The following is a 17,016-nucleotide window of genomic DNA, read 5'->3' on the forward strand; positions in this document are numbered from 1 at the left end:
TTACGTGCAAACTCTTAAGCTGTTAAGACCTTGCATGCTGGAGCAGGCATCATGCATGGTTCCTTGAATTCTCATGTAGATGGTTTCAATTGAGGTGGATGAATGTTATGGGAAATCATTAGCACCCTGACAACTTTGTTAACAGGGATGGCTTCTTCTTCCACAATTTAGGATATGCTTAATGTTATTTAATGTGTTTGTAACACGTTTTATCCCTTCCTCTTTTTTCATTGGTCTGGAGATCCGTTATGTCTAGATTTACTATATTTGGAATATTGTACATGTACTATATGCTTGTTCTGTGTTCTGCTTTTCCCCACAAACTATGTTGCTCAGCTCCAAGCCTGTATTTTCTGATTGTCCACTATTGAGTTGACATCTCCAGTACCAGCCTGTACCCTGTGTCTTATATTCTCAAACCTGTATTCTTCCTCTGTTCCTGCTTTCAAGGCATATGCTATTATACCAGCTCTGCACGCCTCCATACTGCAGCTTCACAGTAGCCATAAATATTTAATTACACATGGAACAATTAATTGTAGCTGCTATCTATACAAATTAGGGTTTTAGTGTACGAAGATTTTCAAAAATAAGACAAAGAAAGCAACTTTATAAAACTGCTGTAATAGTTAGAGAAGGTAAGATAAAATTCCCAGCAACTTACGACAAATTCAGACAAAGAAAACTTGACAAAACTCAGCTTTGAGTTTTGTCAGCACAAAACCTGTGACCTGTTCCTGGCAATAGTGATGTTCTCTTTATTGCTATATAGATCTTCAGCAGCACTTACTTCAAGCAATCTTTGATTAACTTTTGAACTCACAGTTTATTGTTATTGCTGTATAACTGCTAAGCATGGTTATGAGCGAAAATACAGCCAGCGATTTGAAAGAAATAGCACAACAACCACAATAAAAATCAGCAGAATAGTAATTTATGCTAAATTGTGGTAATTCATGATGATGAATAAAATAGAAATCAGTAGAAGGACAATGACAGTTTGTGAAGAGATATATAAGAGAAGTTGGTGAGGGTAAACACTTTTGTGTTGCACAAATCCAATATATTTGCCAATTATTTTAACTACTGCCCTTATTAGCCCCAGAAAGACATGAAGGTCACCAAAGAGTATCTAAATTCTTTTACATCAGTATCTTGCTGTCACTGTGGAAAGTGAGCCATCAAGCATTTTACAGCACTGCACAACCTTGGTAGCATCTCAGTAACTGTGCTTTACTCCTGATACTGATATATAGGACTGGGGTAGCAGAGCATTTGCTGTCACACATGACTTGGTAACACAACTGGTGTTGCAGTAGCATAGCCCAGACTGCAGTGCTGGTTAGAAATTGCCATGGAGATGTGAGTACCTGAGTCAGCCTACCTCAGGGCAAGGCAATTATCACTTCAGCTTGTGTAGCACAACCACAGCCATGCATCTGAGACAAAGAAGTCATGAATTGGACCCACCTTTTCATACAAAAGGAAGGAAGGAGAGTTTCCCTTCATATAAAGGGAAGAATTAAGCATGAAAGCTTAGTAATGAATGCAGGTGACCTTGCTTTTCCTTTCTTCCTTTTTTTTTTTCTTTTGTTACTTATGACGGGTATTAGCCCCTTGCTTAACAGGGAAGTGACACAGAAGGCAAACAGTACTGCTTGAATTTTACATTACAGAGATAGGTTTTTCTCCAGTCTTGAAGAGATTATTTGTTTCATTCCCATGCCTCCCACTTTTTTTTCTCCTTTACACATCCTTACTAATTCCTACTTGGTTGTTCCACTTCCCTTCTAGAGAATGGCATGCAAGCCAGTGAGCAGCAGGGTACAAAGTCTGTGAAGTACTGCTGGAGAGCTGTGCAGAGTCATCCTGGCTTATTCTTTATTCCTAAAAATGCTAAAGACTGGAAACTAAGTCAGTCTTGCAGCACAAAAAAAAACCACCCAACCTCTTCAAAATAGTATGACAGAATCACTTCCTTCAGACACTGATGTGATTTCTCATGGACTGGCAGAAGTGAAAGGAATGGGAATCTGGCTTTAGCCCACCACTGATTCCATTTATGAATTTTCACTTCAAGATGTATGTAGCAGCATACTGGACTGAGAGAAACAAGAATATGAATGCCACAGATTCAGGAGAAAGCTCCCTCTTACTTGCATTGATTCCTTCCTCTCTGGAGTTTCTAGCAGCGTAGCTAGAGGCCCTTTCCACCACTGTTTGTGGGATGGGTGCTGGCCAGGACCCATGATACAGTCTAGGAATTCTCTTGGGGCTTAATGCCCGCCATGTTATTGACATGACGTATTTCCATTCTCCTCCCAGCCCTCCCCCTTGAAAGTGCATCAAGAGATTTAACAAGGTGTTAGGTTGACTTTCTGTAGAAAACCATATGAGAGTTCCTGTTTACTCACAGGGCTGGTAGAGCAGGTTTGTAGCAAAGAAGGCTCCTACTCCAGCACCTGCTAATCTGTTCTCTACAGCCAGCTCTGACAGGGCTAACTTGTCTCCTGCCTATTTTTTCTTCCTTATGTTGTCAAAGAGATGTCTGCTTTCAGGTAGTAGTTAACTCCCATCTACAGGAGTAGATGGCTCTGTTAGCCTTCATTCATAGTCTGGGAAAAGCCTTTCTTCTCTTCGTATATATCTGTGACATTTCCCAGAGGCTTGGGCACAGGTGATCTCCCATGCCCCACTGTGGAGTTATTTATCTGCTGAATTCTTAAGGAATTTGCAGCAGGGGTATTTTTTTCTCACTTAACTCACCTCTCTTTCCTCCTGTCTCCCATCTAGACAAGATGCAGATCTTTCTTGTCACCTCCTATTACCTTACAATTAAAGGAAATTAAGAAGAAAATATTCCCAAGTTGACATGCTCCTGAAGCTTTTGATAAGACTTCAATCTGAGACTTATCATTTGAGAAGTACGTTTGTATAGTAGAGCCTGGGGTTGGTCTGTGCTAGTGACATGTACCAGATATATGCACCCAGAAAAATTAATGTGAAAAGTTAAGTTTTAAGTGCAGGAGGGGCAAGGTAAGATGAAGCTGCCCGAGAAAGAGCTGACAGATAGCATAGGAGAAAACTCCATCTGCAGAGCTAAGGGTGAGGCCTTGGGAGACTACTGTACAGTTGCACATCCACCAGAGACAGAGATGTTCATGAGACTGAGTTTTTCCCTTAACAAAGGGCTGAAGCCATAATGTCAAGAAAAAAAAAATCTAAACAGTGGGTAGTTGAGAGAAATTTCCTCCCATAGCCATCATTCACACTTCAGAAGAACTCCAGTTCAGGAACTGGGCTACAACAGATCAGAGCAACCTGGATTAGAGCCAGTTTGAGGCTTTTTCCTCTGGACTGTCTCTGTCTTGCCCTGAAGTAAACAGCCCAAAACCTGCAGCAGATAACCTGCCTCTTTTCTCTCTGCCTGTCAGCAGCAGCCCCACCACTGTGTCTTCACGTAGCGTCCAGTTGCAATGGCTGAAAAGATACTGAGGTTCCTTTTTATTTTTCCTCTCACTGAAAATTTACTCACTTTCTTTTCTCTGATAAATTAGTAAAGAGTTTTTGCTGATGACTCTTTCCTGTTTCTACACTTAATCCCAGGGCTACTGAGCTGTGACAATTTAAATGAGTGAGATTTCTGAAAACAGATGAGTTCAATTTTAAACATTTCATTGAAGCACATAACCAAATCCTCCTTAAAGCTGCCTGCAGGACGGTAGTGTTGCTCTTTGTGGATGGATTGGCATTTCTCTCACTGTAAGGAATCAGATTAAGTTAATAACACGATGTCTCTGTTCTTTGTTATGGACTATCTCTAGTGGAGACCACTAATAGCCCTCAAGCTGCAGAGGCCTATGTTTTTTATGGTGAACACAATCCTCTCATCTTCTAAGCGCAAGCTGGCCTATGTTCTCCAGAGTTTCAATCAATGCCTCAAGGTTTGTGGCAGATGAGACGTTCAGCTCTGAATCTCTCTTCCCATTTCATACTTTTTCTCCTGGGACAGGTTCAGTTTGTGCCTCATTTACACTCAGGTGTAATCACAGACTTACCATATTCTGAGAGCGTGGGAAGGATTTAGCGATTACAAAAATAAGACCGATGTAACATTTCAGGGAACACTAAAGATGAGACCGAGAAAATGCAGAAGAGTGAGGAGTGACTGACAGTTGAGTTGGAAAGCGTTTCTCTGTGTTCAGAAACTGCCTGAATTTGACCTAGCTGGGATTGTGTGACAGTAGGAAAAACATTTTTTTTTCCCATGAAGTTTCTTCAGCAAATATTGCAGGGTCATTTATCTTTTTTTCTTTTTTTTCTTTTCTTATCTTTTTTTGTTGTTGTTGTTGTTAGTGAAATAGCTCAACATTGAATATGTCTTGGAGACTCAATCTATTAGAACACCTTCCTAGGAAGAACTTTCTATCTTGATCACAAGCACTTCTCTGGGGTCACAGAGAGATTCAAGAACAGTATTCTGTGATCAATTTCTGTTTTGTCACCAGTAAGTCATCTTCCTTTTCTCTTGCTTTCCACCTCTTACAGGATTGATTTGTTAAGTACTGGCAGACAGAGTTTACATTGCCACCTTTGAGCAGAGACCATGGCCAGGGGTCTTGATGGCTCTGGTCTCTGAGAAATGAGTCATGGGCTCTGGCAGACTTTGCATAATATGGTTGCTCGTGTCATAGCCACACTCATCTTGCAGCTGCGTGCTGGAACTGCTTTGCTGTGGTGCTGGCAAGCATTCTACTGTACTTTCAGGAATGTGTCTGGTGGCTGCACAATAATTTTTGAAGGCTTAAAGTCTGGGGAATAAAACTACATGACTGTTAGATGAGCAAATACAATAAATGGTAATGCGCTGTTACTCATATTTCTTTTTCACTTCAAATACTAGAACTATGACCCACAGGTCCAGGGGAAAAAGACTCAGAATTTTTATTCCTGCTGCTCCTGTGCTATCTCTGGAGACCAGCAGTCTGTAATTGAGGCATTATTCACTTCAGTAATATGTACTGTTGAACCTGCCTCTGTTAGTACTCAGCACCTGAGCTGCACAAGTAGAGCTGCATAGTCAGCAGCAGAGGGAACTCTAATAACAGCCTACAAAGGATACATAAACTCTGCATCAATAGCTTCCCTTTACATCTGCACTGGAGATGGGCAGGAAAACAATATATTGATGTAATTTTAAGAAGCATCCAGCATTTATGTTTAAAATAAAAACTAGAAATATTATATATATTCTTTAGAAACAATTGCAATTTTATGTGGGTCAGCTGATACATTCTGTTTGTATCTTTGAGCTCTGACTCAATTTAATCCATTCAGATCTATTTCATAGATAAAGACAATGCTCACACATCACTTTGCGTTACTAAATGCTGTAGAAATACAAACCAGTGTTTAGTTAATGCACGGTGAATAATTCATTAGATGAACCGTATCTAGAATTTGGGTTTTATCTTTTCCTGCTCCTGAACTACCTGCAGACAACATTTTTTTTCTTCATTTGCTTACTGATGAATGATTTCCTTAAATATTCTTTATTCTACATTTTTCTCTGATCAGCTTGCCAGAAAAATGGAAAATTTCAACTATATGCATATTTTAATTGGAGACATGTTGTGTGTTGCTATTCCATGCTCTTCTGACATGCATGCACATTCCTCTGTTTGCTCCAGTGATCTTATCTCTGAAGTTGCTTGTGAACAACAGGTGGGAAAGAAAATGAGGTGAATTTACTTAGTCATCTTTTCTATTTATATTACAGAACGCTTTAGGACTCCGACATAATTCACGATTCACAAAGCTAGATATTATACTTACACACAGTAGGAGGCAATCCGTACCAAAACACTGCATGAAGTAACTAAATGATTTAGAATGGTATCACTAAATAGAGAAGATAATTTTATTTCTATTTCAAAGCTGGGAAGGTGCGATCCACGAGTTGTGCCCACACCAAGCCTGTCTCTGTGTGAAGGCATTAGATGATACATGAGGTTGTGGTTGTTGCACTCACATCTCTGGTCAGCAGGAAGCTCACAGATGAACCATCCTTTTCCTCTCCCTGGATTTGTCTCTCTGATGATGTGTGGGCAGTGCGGATAACTGGGAAATTTGGTCCTGAGGGCAAACGTGTATTCTGAGTAATGCAGACATGCTGGAGGGAACAGGCTCTGAAACCACAAGACATTTGGTTGCTGAAGGAGTGAAGCTGAGCATGGGAAGAAGAGTAGTGGTAGTGGGTGTTGAGAGTATTGTTTTAATTTGTATTCGCTTCTCACTATCCAAATCTATTAAAATTATTTATAAATTAAATTAATTATTTCCAAGTCAAATCAGTTTTTCACACAGAATTTATTTGTAACTGACCTCCCTATCTTGACCTTGATCCACAACTATTTTTTCACCTTACCCTGTTGAGAAGTGAGAGAGGAGTTGTTGTCTTGCTGCTAGCCAAGATCAGTCCCCACAGAGTTGGTTCAGTCTCATGTGAGGTAAAAAACCACCAGGATTAGCAAGGAGCTAAGTAAGACTTTTGATAAAGAAACAAAAAACCATCTTCATTTTCCATCATGAAAGACTTCAGGGAGATGAGGTCTCGGTGGGAAGCAGCAGCCTATATCTTTCACTCCCAGCTCTGTCACAGATAGTCTTTCCTCTTATCCCACAGATTTTGTGTTCTACAGCTAAGAAGTAGTTTCAGAGTAATCTTCTATCTCAGTGGGTTTAAATCCACTGAGAAATGCCTTGGTGTGGAGGGAAGTGGCGGAGGGGTGGAACAGTGCAGAGGTCCAGGCTGGTTGATCAATCCAAATTTCACTCTTCTGTAGTTTACTGAAATTGTCTTACTTCCCATGCACTGAAAAAAAGATTCACTGGACCAGAAGGTGAAAGGAGGCAAGAGGATAGTGTACATGTTAGGAGAATTATGTAGGAATGACCCAGCTAATACTAGTTCGTATGAGCTAGTCACAAACCCTTCAATGTACAGTACAGAAATCATGCTTGGAAGAGGGACTTAAATCTTCTCAAGAAAGCCATTAGCTGGGAAAAGCCAGTCTTACTGATACTTCCTTTTCTGGGCTTGGGAATCTTTTATTTATACATGCCTAAAGGAGCAACTTCAACAGAAAGGCTGCAGAGAGCTCAGATGCATCCTTGGTCTGTGTTTAGGCTGTTGCCCTAGAGCTATGGAGAAGTGGCTCTGAGGCTGTTCACAGAGACTCCCCATGCTGGGTGAGTGTTCAATGTGGAACTTCCCCATCATCATCTGGAAGAAAGTGAATTGCTTTTCCTTTCCCAAAGGCTGTTCTGGTAAATGTTTTTGCAGTGCTTCTTTGAAGCCATGTGCTTTGGCCAGGTACACAGAAGACAGTCAAGATTCTGGATTCTGGTGGAACGTATGCCTTGTCAGGACCATGTCATCTCTGACCAAGATCAGAAGCAGTGGGAGTTGGAGTGAGAAGATTTAAATATTGAAAACTGAGAAACCTCTCAATATGAAGTAGCAGATGAGTGGCAGTTTTGAGCATTGCAAAATCTTCCTATGTCCCACTTTAAGTGCTTATGTTCCTTTTTAGATTTGAGCAGAATTAATTTACCCAAGGTCACATAAGGAAAAGAAACTGATTTTACATATTCTTAGCATTAGCCCAGTTGTTTACACATAAGGTTACTCTTGGAACATCTGTGGAATGTTTTTGATGCTATTGCTGCAGCTCCTTTCCTAAGTAAGGAGAAGCAAGGAGTTAGAAAGTACTTAAGCCAGTGACAATAGCAAGAGAGAAGGACTACAATTTTTGGTAGCGAAAGGAAGAGAAAGAAAGAAGATATGAGGTTGATAACAATTCTCTCATAGAGAAATGTAGCTGTGAAATGTAGCTGTTTCCCCCAGTTAATAGTAAAAACAATGCATCATCAGTAACCCTGGCATCACAGTGGTAAGAAAAGGCACAGGATCCAGAGAGGATTCCATCAAAAATAAAAAAAACTACAGGATCAGTAGAACTGGAGATGGTCAAGAATCCTCCACAGGAATATTTTTCTGAAGAGAAATAGAATATGAAAGTTTTTGGTGATGATGGCAGGATGAGTGTAAAAAGAAATCTGCAAAATAAAGTTGGGCATTCTGTCAGGAAATACTGGTAGTAATCCAGAAATGTTAAGCAGTTTTTCTGAACTCAACCTATGAAACTCCTGGACAACTGATAAATATCGATTAGAGTTGTGCTGGGAGGAAGAATGTAAATCGGAAGCAAAGAAATACCCCTACTTTGATTGTACTTTGTAGTAGGTTTCAAAGAAGTGGCTTCTTAGGAGCTTAAGAGCGTCTGCTGGCACATTGCAGGCGGTTAACAACGAAGACATCCCTTTCTCCTATCACTGACTGACTAATTATATTTGCATAGTTTGGATGAAGATGTTCTGAGACATCCCTTCACAGGCAGAGCTGGAATGCATGCCTCTGTTCTTTGATCTGTACTCCAGTATTTACGTTTGGTATTCATGAAAAGGAATAGCAGGTAGAGTCATAATCAGCACAGGTAGATGCTGGGCCAGCCTGGCCCATGTGACCCATCACCCTCCCCCCCATCATTTTAGCCCTGTTCTACACAGGCATGTGCTAATGTGTTCTAGCCTCATCTCCAGTGCTGCTGCACTGTACCCTGAATCATCAGCAGTGTTTTCAGTTCAAAGCCCCATTAGCCCTCTGATACTACATACCATGTTATTTAGAGATACAGAAAGTTAGGAATACCAGAGAATTTGTGAATAGGAAGGATTCTTGTCTTGTTAAGCATCACCCCTAAACTAGACCTGTGTGCTGTCTGCTTCTTGTTTTCCTCTGCAATGCTGAGATCCAGTCTCTTCTGAGAACATATTATACATGTAGTAATGCATTATGCACATTTGTGTGTGTACTAACTCCCGGTTGGGATGGAGTTAATTTTCTTCATAGCAGTTAGTATGGTGGTATATTTTGGATTTGTGACCATGCGTCCAAGTCTGGAGCCCCCAGTACAAGAAAGACAGGGAGCTGTTGGAGAGGGTCCAGAGGAGGGCCATGAAGATGATCAGGGGACTGGAGCACCTCCCCTATGAGGACAGGCTGAAGGAGCTGGGCTTGTTCAGCCTGGAGAAAAGAAGGCTGTGGGGTGACCTCATTGCAGCCTTTCAGTACCTAAAGGGAGCCTACAAAGAGGAGGGGAATCAACTCTTTGAAAGGGTGAGTGACAGCAGGACAAGGGGAAATGGTTTTAAGTTGAGGGAAGGGAGATTTAGGTTGGACGTCAGGGGGAAATTCTTTACAGAGAGAGTGGTGAGGTACTGGAACAGGCTGCCCAGAGAGGTTGTGGATGCCCCATCCCTGGAGGTGTTCAAGGCCAGATTGGATGGGGCCCTGGGCAGCCTGGTCTAGCATTAGGAGGGATGGTTGGTGGCCCTGCATGTGGCAGGGGAGTTGGAGACTCATGATCCTTGAGGTCCCTTCCAACCCTGGCAATTCTGTGATTCTGTGATTGTTCTCAGCAATAAAAGCTGGAGAAAGAGAAGAGGAATAGTGGGAGATGTTTGGGGGTTATGGCATTTTTTTTCCCCATTAGGCATGATGAGCCGTGCTTTCCTGGAAATATCTGAACACCATTCTGCCAGTGAGAAGCAGTGAATGAATTCCTTATTTTGCTTTACTTGAATGTGAAGCTTTAGTTTTACCTTTTAAACTATCTTATTGTGCTTTTATCCTTCCAATTTCTCCCCCATCCAGCTTGGGGAAGAGTGGGTGAGTGGCAGTGTGGGGCAGTGTGCTTCAGCAAGATTCAGACGTGCTGGTTTTAATTTTCCTTTAAGGGAATTGTAATCCATGCAGCATTTGCTTGAAGCTTCCAATGTATATTAGTATGCAAAACTGCCCAAGAGGAAAATGTACTGTCCTGCAAGCTCTCTTTCCATCCGTCTTTCTAGGAAGACTTACAGTCATTCCCTCTCACTTCACTTTGTCCCTGTCACTTGGCTCCTGGGAGCCTTACAGTAGCGGTTTCATTATTCTCATAAAAGTACAGGCAAATATTATTTGTCGAGTGAGTCACTTTGGTTCATATGCTGATTGCTATCTTATCACAGGCTCCAGTTAGAGCCATTTTAATGATGCTCAGACAGCTGAGTTATTAAAACAAACCCAGAGGCAGCCAAGTGGAAAGGAGCTGGAGTCAGCCAAAAAGACAAGGCTGGAGCACTGCCCTCCTCCTCTGTGTCACTGTGCAGTAGGTTGCAGGGGGTCCTGGTGCATGGGTGCAGCGTTAGCATAGGTGAGCCAAATCCATCTCTGATTCATACCACAAGCATGAATGGTTACTTCGGAAGTACTAAATTCAGTTATTTAAGCAGAAAAGTTTGTAATTGATTCCTGTGCTCTCATGTGCACATGTTCTCTTCTGCCCCTGAGGCTGAGGAGAACAGAGCAAGGACATGCACAGAGATCTAGTGAGGGCTTGTACCACCAGAATAGTAGTCATCTGTGGAAGAGGCAGGTAGATGATTCTGGTTATCCATCTATGGGCTTTACAAACAGTGCACTTCCTACAAGAAGCAGGGAAGCTCTATGTATTTTATTTGCCACAAATGAACTGAAATTTTTATTTGATGCCTAGTCTTTGAATCTAGTTAGACTAGAAGCGTCCCCTGTTCTGATGGGAGACCATAGCAGACCATGGCATTCCTCCAAGATCCTGGCATTCCTTGAGACTGAGAAAAAACCAAACTGATCTCCTATTTCAGCCCAGTTCCTCCCAAGATCAAGCCCTGAGCAAATGATAAAGCCCATCAGTCTCTGTGGTGGATGTACAAAGGTTTATGCCGCATGATTCACATGGAAGAGGAGATAGGGTAGGAGTGATATGGCTACTTCCCACTTCGTACAAGACTTTGAAAACGTAGGGGACTTAATTAAAATCAAACCTGTGGATCTACAGGGGAAAAGTCCACCTTTCCTCCTTTAACAAAAGACAGCGCTCAGCCTGCAAAATCTTCTCACTTACACTTCAGGTTTAAGTCCCTTTGTATGTCACAGGGGAAATTCTTTTCCTTGATAATCTTCTTGCTGGCCCATAGGTAATTGAACAGCAGATCCACACAGTAAATCCTTCAAAGGAATTACAAGGATTACATATCTCATATTCACCTTGTTTCACCCTCTGCAGATGTTGAATGTGAGCCATCAGTTTCTTCCTAATCCATGTAACTCAGATATGTGGAGTTTTCTGTCAGACACCTCACCCATTTTCCTTCTTTGCCTAGCAACCGTTTCAGAATTGAACTCAAAATTTTACACAAAAGTTAGATCAAGAAGCAGACAGGACTATTCAAGAGAGAAATGTGAGAAATGGCTGTTCAAGAAGAAAGAAGAGGGGGAAAGTATGAAATAGGTGTAGAGGAGAGTCTTTTAGGAACTGGAGAGGGAAGACTGTGGCTTGATCCATAGGCTGGTATGCACCATCCTATCTGTGGGCTAAAAGTCAGGTAAACACAAACCACTCTGCTAGCTGACAACATCCCTTGAGAAAAGGACAGAATGTGGTCATGTTCTGCAAGCACTTATTGGCTGTAGATGCAAGGGAGAGCAGTGAATTTAATTAGTGAAGGCATTTCACAGAGGTGAACTAAAAAGTACATTGATTAGAAAAAAAAAGAAAAAAAAAGAAGAGTTTCCTGAATAGGCTAAGAAAATATCACTGAGAGATCTGTCATTAAAGTCCCCTGGCAGCTAAGAAAATATGCGACCTTCTCAGAAACTAGAGAAAAAAATGGTATGACTAGAAGTTGAAAATCATTACGTACTTATTTTTAAGTAGATGTAGGTAGTAAGGAACATCTTGAAGGCAGTATCTTCCCCATAAACTAGCTGTCACAGGATACACGCACCATATTTAGAAACTAATGCAACTGGAGTTGCATTTCTGTGGGACAATGCTGTGAGTCTGCTCTTCTCCAATTTGCAATAGCATAGGAAGTCTTGCTGTTTTGAGGAGTATTGAAAAACCACAGCACAGATGACGTCAGTGAAGATGGGATGTGTAACAGGAACCAAACATATCACACTATGGGAAGAACATAAGAGCATGATTGGCTTTCTCTCATTATCTTTTTGCTTATAGTATCAGTCTCTACCTCTTCTCTACTCAGTATCTGATCCAGTTTGCCTTAGAGGTAATTTCTTGAGGTCAGAGAATGATCCTTAGGAACATCTGTGATTCAAATCTGACAGTAAGACAAAAAAAAAAGCTCAATACCTCATACCATGGTGCATGAAATTCTTCAACATAGGTCAATAAAGCATCTTAACAGAGATCTGGTCTGCAAATTGGTAACAAAGAAGTGATGGAGATATAATCCTTGACATGTCACCTAGCTTGAAGGCCTGAGCATTTTAAAATTGCTCCACAGAAATTCCTTGTGCTGTAGCACAATGCTGTCAAGTGGCAGAGGAAAGAGGTAATAGTCAAATCAAGAAGTGTCTCGCTTAATGCGTAAACAAATGAGAGGATAATTTCGGTTGAGCACTCTGAAGTGAGCTAGAATTATTACAAAAATGGATCTACAAACATAATGTTGCTGGAGTCAATGTTTATTTGAGTCAGTGTTTATTGTCCTTTGATGACTTTTCTATCAAACATACTGTTTATAAGTAACACTGAAGCGTTCAGTAAATACATTGGAATCTCATCCTGATTAGCTAGTTGGATTCTTTCTGGCTCCAAAATCATTGCCAGTAATAGGCTCAGGGAGCAGAGCTCCATTAAACTTCTGTTGACAATTCATGTAGCACATTGAATCCTAGCTTCCTTTTGTACGGCTGTTTGAGGTTGGCAAGCCTAAAGGGGTCAGAAGTTCATGAATCTCCTTACTTGGTGATAAGGGCTCTAAGCCATAAAAGGGAATATTTTGGAACAAACACAGCTGAGAACAAGTTCTAAGTTCAGGTGGGATTCATCTTTCTTATCTTTCACTGTTTGAATCTCAGGTAACTTGATAAAGGTAATCTTCAGGCTCCCAGAGAGAGAGAAGTTAATCAGCCACAAGTCATCCTCTCAGTGTTAGGCATTTCAATAAATGGATGCCAATTTGAAGGCATCCATCTCTGTACTTTGACCATAGGGAAAACTTAAGAGATTACATGGAATATATAACTCAAATCTGGGGAGAGAAATCTCTTCTAAGAGCCTGCTAGAGACTGCTTCAGTGATAACTTCTCCACTCAAAGGTCATGCTTCATCTAATAGTTTCAAAACATTCAACCTTTACTTGTATTACATTCAGCCTTTACTCATATGGGAAAAATGAATCATGCATAGCAGAACCTGAAGCTTTCTATTGCATGTCAGCAAAGTATTAAGTCCCCAAACACTTTTTATTGAATAGCCAAATGCCGTTAATTGTACTGATGGGAGAAGAGAGAAGGGTGAAAAGCTATGTACACTGATACTGCAGCTACTTTTGTTTAGTGCTAACTCCATCAGACTGTATCACCTCTATAACTAGCAAGATGAAATATACAGCCATATGCATATCTGCTTTCATTCAGCTGTCAGTAACAAGTAAAGGACAACTCCTTTTTACCCTTCTCCCCTAGCTTCCTTTCATATACTCATGGTACACACACTTTTTTTTTCCTTTGGGATGATGATGAAAATTCTAAAAGCTCAAGAGAAAATCATCTGAAGGGCAACACAAATCTTCACAGAAAGAATAGCCTGTGTTTTGCCTGACAGTCTCTCCTTTTTCTGTATCCTGACAGATGAACATGATGCATCATAAAAGTTGTGAACTGAAAATGAAAACAAGAAGACAGAATTGAAGAGCCTGAATTGAAGAAAATCCAGTGATCAATACCATAGCATAATATTACAGTGTTCATAGGTATAAAAACTGTTGGAACAGAAATTATTTATTACTCCAGAGCGGCATAATTTACATATGTGAAAATAGAGCTACCTTAAAGGGAAAGACTAAAGCCAAATTATATGTCCAATTCTGCTTAAGGGAGAACATTTTTCTTCTCTGGGCCAGCTGGCCATAACTTGACAAGATTAGTGAAGACTAGCAGGTTTTTAAGGCATCAAAAGTGATACTAAAAGAGATGTTTGTCATGTACTTTCTGTACATCTTAATTTCTCTTTCTCACCTTTAGCTATCTGTATTAACTCCCTTGAAGTTTAAGAGTACAGTATTTCTCTGCTTAGATTATCCTTTTCCAGATAGTACATACAATTTATCCTTTTTTACCTCATCCCTGCTATGTCTCATTCATTACATCAGAGCCTAGACTGTCTCTAACTTTTTGTTTCTTCCTTCCAAATGCAGGATTATTACTGAAGATGTCAGCAGAGACACAGCAAGATAAGGAAAAAGCCCAACAGAGTAGAACATCCCCAAATGGGAGAACAGCAAAAAACAGGAAGCTGTTCTCAGAAAAATGCTTTGCTCATTCAGAGAATTCTGCTGCATTATTGGTTTTGCCATAGACTTTGTTGGCTTTTGATCATTTAATCATTTGGTGCCTCTACTTCCTCCTTAAACTAGGATTATTCTTAGTAATGGTGGTTATTTATAGCAGTGTTGGAGTCTGAAAAAAGTAATGTTTTTCTGCTACTGCAACTGAAGATTCTACACAGAGGGCTAACACCTTCCTTTCTGGTTTTCAACTGGCGCTCCCGTCTCCTTCACAAAAGAAGGATGTGAACAGAAGAGACTAGAGATATTTGAATGGCACCAAGAGCAACTTTCTGTGGATTTTTTGAGTTCCTAAATGAATTGATACAGGCTGCAAACACAGGCCTTTCAGGATCGTTGTCAGCAAACACCAACAAGACAGAAACATAATTGTATATTCACCCACAAAAAATTAGTTTGAAGATTCTGTGTCCTTTCATCTGGGGAACGTGAATTTTAAATTCACTTTTGGAAGTATTTGTACTGGGTGATTAAGGCTTACACTCCTACAAATATGGAATAGAAACACTACCTCTAATTGTGTTATAACTTCATGGGTCTCTTGTGAATAGCAAACTGCTGATAAAAGCAGTCTTGTAAAAATATCATCAAATAATTTTGGATACCAAAGTGATCTGTAGCAATCAGAATCTGCTAGTGGCTGTGTCTACAAAGAATAAAGAGAAGACCATCAGACAAAGATTATACAACCGGTTATTCAGAAATCATCTTCTCAGGAGCTGGAGCTCAGGTGGTGCTGTGTTGAACTCAATGATCCTTATGGACCCCTTCCAACTTGGGATATTCTGTGATTCTATGATCTTCAGAAGAAACCTAGAGAAAGCAGAGAATGGCATTCAGATCTTTTGCAGTTCACACTGCTGCCTTAGTTACAGGATGACATATCCTCCTTGGAAACTGAAAATAAAACCAGAAGAGAGGAAAAGCACTCCCAGATTCTCTCCCACTCTTTTTCTCCAACTAGCATATGATCACGACACTGTCCTTGAAGTGAACTCAGTTACAACGCTGTGACCTAACACAGCTTTATCTTACAGAATGTTCCCCGCCTCTGTCCACACCCTCCTCCCTCAAAGTACTGGCAGAATCAAAGGGAAAAATTATATATGAAGGGAAAGAACAATGAATACTTAGTAGTACAGAACAAAAGAGATTTGCAAGGAGGGTGGGGAATCAAGGAAATTAAGAGCTGTCTGGGATACACAGCATAAGTGTGTCAAGGCAGAGAAGATCTAGTCCACAGGTGCTCCCAGATCATTGAAGACAGACTGATGGTCTGCATTGAAGACCAGCTTCCTGCAGCAGCACACCCATACTTGTTACCATTTTGGTTTGTAGCTGGAAAGCATTTCAGAGGCTCCTTATCTGAGCAGAGGGACAATAAAAGGTGTGTGCTGAAAAAAGAAGTGGACCGGGACAGTCATCTTCTACTTGTGGTTTGATATCTTTGTCATCTGAGTGGGTTTTTGCCTCCTGTTATTTCATGAGATTAAGCTGATAATGTAGATATTAATTATTGCAGGGAATATGCTGCTGACTGAGGAACTGCTCTACTGTAGGCACTTTGGAGATGCAGCTGATTCAATGTATGGCTGCCAACTGGTGCTCCTTGAGGGAATGTCCTTCAGCTTCATTTCCAGACTGAAGTGGACTGTTACAGGTGGCTGTATGTGACTGAACTGCTTGCAGCTTGAGCATCTGTAATGGGCCACAGGTTGTCTACTTGAAGCTGAAAATGCTGATAGAAGTGCAATTGTTGCAGTACCTAAAAAAGCCAGTAGATAGAAACAAAATTGTCACTGGCTAGGTTTGTGTGCTCTTACAAGAACTTGAAAGAGCAGTGGTGAAGTGGGACTGCTTCAGAGAGATGTTAAAACTCAGTGCATTTGCTCTGATTCTGACATTAATACTGAAGCCAAACCATGGTAACTGCTAATCCACTGTATGTAGAAGAGCTCTTGGAAGGACAGAGGATTATTATTTTCTGCTGTTTGAAGTGTGATCTGTGTGCAATCTTGGGAGTTGTGCTGGCAAAACTGTCAAAGGGTATGCAGTCAGAAGAAAATTACAAAAGAAAAAAATATTAAAAACAGTGTTAAAACTCACCCATGTTTTCCCACAACTATCCTGTCCCTCCCTCCATGATGTACAGTACACTGTTAGTAACCACTGTCAGTTTTCACCAAGACCTCTGTCTCGCTCCAATTTATAGGAGGGAGATGAGGTTCTTTTAATATCTGTATACCCGGTGTGAGATTAAGAAACAACGGTTCATATGTTAGTCCAACCAGTTTATTATACATCCTAATTAGGGAGACGGGGAAGGGAAGGAGGGCGATAGAAAAGATAGGAAAGAAGCAAGAATGCCGTAAAGCTGGGATAGTCACCACCAGGATCCAGCAGCGGTCCCGTTGCACGCCGCTTCGAAGGTCCGAGGCAGAAACAGCAGGGGGAAGAGCAGCAGCGTGGCCGGCCTTGGGCAGCAAGCAGGCAGCA

The 17,016-nt window shown here is 40.9% G+C and overlaps 1 long non-coding RNA gene across 8 annotated transcripts in view; it reads left to right on the plus strand.

Moving 5' to 3' along the window:
- Window positions 1–16,644, plus strand: part of LOC116229682 (uncharacterized) — a 138,915-nt gene extending 122,271 nt beyond the window's left edge. For 6 of the 8 annotated variants that reach the window (XR_016464088.1, XR_016464087.1, XR_016464089.1 and 3 more), the window contains 2 exons: window positions 13,805–13,926; window positions 14,371–16,643. This is a non-coding gene — a long non-coding RNA (uncharacterized LOC116229682). Of the gene's footprint in view, window positions 1–13,804; window positions 13,927–14,370 lie in introns of all 8 variants that reach the window. The other 2 variants (XR_016464093.1, XR_016464092.1) reach the window with 1 other exon arrangement.
- The last annotated feature ends 372 nt before the right edge of the window (window positions 16,645–17,016 follow it).

The sequence above is a fragment of the Phasianus colchicus genome, chromosome 2 (assembly GCF_987193195.1).
Source record: "Phasianus colchicus chromosome 2, bPhaCol1.hap1.1, whole genome shotgun sequence".
NCBI lineage: Eukaryota > Metazoa > Chordata > Aves > Galliformes > Phasianidae > Phasianus > Phasianus colchicus.